This window comes from Rana temporaria, chromosome 1 (genome assembly GCF_905171775.1).
Source record: "Rana temporaria chromosome 1, aRanTem1.1, whole genome shotgun sequence".
Lineage (NCBI taxonomy): Eukaryota > Metazoa > Chordata > Amphibia > Anura > Ranidae > Rana > Rana temporaria.
Genome location: NC_053489.1, coordinates 110,058,745 through 110,062,773, shown reverse-complemented (window position 1 = coordinate 110,062,773; position 4,029 = coordinate 110,058,745).

Below are 4,029 nucleotides of genomic sequence, written 5' to 3'. Positions count from 1 at the left end.
CCGCTACTGCAGCTGTTAGGTGTATTCCTAAATATGGGATGCTTTTTGTTTGCCATTCAAAAGGGAGACCTGACCTAGCGGCACTTAGTTCAATGGTGGACAATGATATGTTTAAGGCTCTGCATTTTTTAGGGTTTATTGCTAAACCTGAGAATAAAGCGAACTGGTTGAGGATAGGGATTAAGTTGGGGCCTGAAACCTGGGGCGACGAGAGGAAAAGTAGAATGTCATCTGCATATAAATAAATTTTGTGCTTGATACCTCCCAATTCTATACCAAGAATTGTAGATTCAGTTCTGATCCTTTGAGCGAGGGGTTCTACAAGGAGGGCGAACAATAATGGGGATAAAGGACATCCTTGTCTAGTACCTCTTTGTACTTTGAATGTCTCTGATTTGTACCCCGCATATTTAACGTATGCTTTGGGATTTTTATACATTTCCAGAATCCACTGTATATAATTGGGACCAAAACCCCATTTCCGCAAATTAAATTCTAGATATGCCCAAGAGACGGAGTCGAAAGCCTGCTTTAAATCTAAGGAGACAAAGCACGCTGGGATTCCTCTTTTTTTAGCGATATGTGCAATTAGATTCGCCCTCCTTATATTGTCCCCCGCCTGCCTATTGGGCATGAATCCTACCTGATCACGATGGATCAGTGTTCCAATGAATTTGTTAAGACGGCGCGCTAATATTTTCCCTAGCAATTTAATGTCAACGTTCAGCATAGATATTGGACGGTAATTTTCACTTAGGGTAGTGTCTGTGTGAGGCTTAGGGATCATACAGATAGTGGCCATTAGTGAATCTTGCCTGAAGGATTTCTGTTTTAATACGTCATTAAATGCATCTGCCAACCTGGAGGAGATTAAGTCCTTGAATGTTTTGTAATATCTAGCTGGGAACCCATCTGGGCCAGGCCTTTTATTCAATTTTAGGTCATCGATGGCTTCCGCTACCTCGTCTTGTGATATTGTTTCGTCCAACTGTGATTTTTGGACTTCGTTTAAATGCGGTAATTTGATCTGTGAGTAAAAGGTTTCAGCTTCCGATTCATTAAACGAGGTTGTTTCCGAGTATATTTTCTTTAAGTGTTCGCTAAATTTCTTCACTATTTTGCATGGGTTACTGGAGGTATAGTTATTTGCTATTTTTAATCTTATTGGGTTATAGGATTTGTTGGTCGAGTTTAGCGCTCTAGCTAGGTAAGTCCCCGATTTGTTGGCATATTTATAGAATTTGTGCTTAGACCTAAGAAGGGTTTTGTCTGCCGATTCTGTCAGGAATAGGTCGTATTCTAATCTCGCTTTATCGAGCCGCGCTTTGGATGTGGGAGTGTGGTGCTGTTGGAAGGCCATGTACGCTAATTCATGTTCTGTTTCAAGGGTTTTTGCTAATTGAATCCGTTTGCGCTTAAGGTTTCCTATTTGTCTCTGTAGGGTCCCTCTCAGTACCGGTTTGTGTGCTTCCCAGAGTGTGAGTGGGGAGATTTCTGGGGTTGCATTCAGTTCTAAATATTCTTTAAAGTTACGTTCAATTTCTGCGCAGTATGTTGGGTGTTTAAGCAGTATCTCCGGGAGATACCACGTTGGGTCATGGTTCTTCGGAATTGCTGAAGCTACTGTTGTAAATACTGCATCGTGGTCCGACCAGGGGATGGGAATGATGCTGGATGCGATCACCTCCGGCAGCATTCCTGTAGTTAAAAATATGTGATCTATGCGACTAGAGGATTGATGAGGGTTGGAGTAGTAAGTGTAATTGCGTTTTGTTGGGTTAGTTTCTCTCCAGGAGTCCACCAGGTTGTATTTGGCTAACAGATTGGAAAGATTCCATTTGGATTGTTTGTTTAGGGGGGAATAGGGTGTTTTGTCTAGGAAAGGGAGGAGGACCTGATTGGAGTCTCCGCAAACAAATAGGGCTCCCCTCTTATGTGTATTAATTGTTTGAAAGAGATGCGACATAAATGCCTGTGGGTTAACATTGGGTGCGTAATAGGACACTATGGTCACTGCCGAATCCATGATGAATCCAGTCAGGATTATGTAGCGACCCTCTGGATCTTTAATTTCTGACGTCAATGTGAATGTTGCTGTTTTGTGGAATGCGATTAAGGTACCCCTCTTTTTGACAGAGGCTGAAGCCGAGTATGTTTGTGGATAGGATGCATTAAAGTATTTTGGGGTAGTGGAAGGGGTGAAATGAGTTTCTTGTAAGCAGATTACGTGTGCTTTCTTGGACTGAAAATACCTAAAAGCTTTTGTGCGCTTTTGTGGTATGTTTAAACCTTGGACATTAAGAGACAGTATGTTCAGGCTTACTGTTTTTCATAATTATAACATTTAGGTGGAGTGGTGCCACTTGAAGCTGCCTAGCAGCAGATTACTGTATGGAGGGTATAGAGGTAATTGCTTCCAATGGGTTAAATCCCAATTGTAGGTGGTGGGTGATAGACTCAGTTGGGGGTCTAGGGCTGCTACCTTTCTGATAACGACAAGGGGGGTGTTACGTGGGTGATTGGAAAGGAGTGCCGATGTAAAAAAAATCTCACTTGACGATTTTAGATTTTTAGAGATTATTGACGATAAAAGTATTCAAGTAAAGCAAATGCATTTCGGAGAGATTACATCCCCCTTCCTCAGGGCTGTATTTGTGGGAGAATGGTTACACTCTGAGAGGAATATATATATATATATATATATAACACACAGTGCCTTAACAAATAAAAAACTGAAAAATTGGGCCTGCAAAATTATTCAGCCCCGCCCCCCCCCCCCTTTGTAGCGCCACCTTTTGCTGCGATTACAGCTGTAAGTCGCTTGGTGTATGTCTATCAGTTTTGCACATCGAGAGACTGAAATTTTTGCCCATTCCTCCTTGCAAAACAGCTCGAGCTCAGTGAGGTTGGATGGAGAGCGTTTGTGAACAGCAGTTTTCAGTTCTTTCCACAGATTCTCGATTGGATTCAGGTCTGGACTTTGACTTGGCCATTCTAACACCTGGATATGTTTATTTGTGAACCATTCCATTGTAGATTTTGCTTTATGTTTTGGATCATTGTCTTGTTGGAAGACAAATCTCCATCCCAGTCTCAGGTCTTTTGCAGACTCCATCAGGTTTTCTTCCAGAATGGTCCTGTATTTGGCTCCATCCATCTTCCCATCAATTTTAACCATCTTCCCTGTCCCTGCTGAAGAAAAGCAGGCCCAAACCATGATGCTGCCACCACCATGTTTCACAGTGGGGATGGTGTGTTCAGGGTGATGAGCTGTGTTGCTTTTACGCCAAACATAACGTTTTGCATTGTTGCCAAAAAGTTCGATTTTGGTTTCATCTGACCAGAGCACCTTCTTCCACATGTTTGGTGTGTCTCCCAGGTGGCTTGTAGCAAACTTTAAACGACACTTTTTATGGATATCTTTAAGAAATGTCTTTCTTCTTGCCACTCTTCCATAAAGGCCAGATTTGTGCAGTATACGACTGATTGTTGTCCTATGGACAGAGTCTCCCACCTCAGCTGTAGATCTCTGCAGTTCATCCAGAGTGATCATGGGCCTCTTGGCTGCATCTCTGATCAGTCTTCTCCTTGTATGAGCTGAAGGTTTAGAGGGACGGCCAGGTCTTCGTAGATTTCCAGTGGTATGATACTCCTTCCATTTCAATATTATCGCTTGCACAGTGCTCCTTGGGATGTTTAAAGCTTGGGAAATCTTTTTGTATCCAAATCCGGCTTTAAACTTCTCCACAACAGTATCTCGGACCTGCCTGGTGTGTTCCTTGTTCTTCATGATGCTCTCTGCCCGTTAAACGGACCTCTGAGACTATCACAGTGCAGGTGCATTTATACAGAGACTTGATTACACACAGGTGGATTCTATTTATCATCATTAGTCATTTAGGTCAACATTGGATCATTCAGAGATCCTCACTGAACTTCTAAAGAGAGTTTGCTGCACTGAAAGTAAAGGGGCTGAATAATTTTGCACGCCCAATTTTTCAGTTTATTATTTGTTAAAAAAGTTTGAAA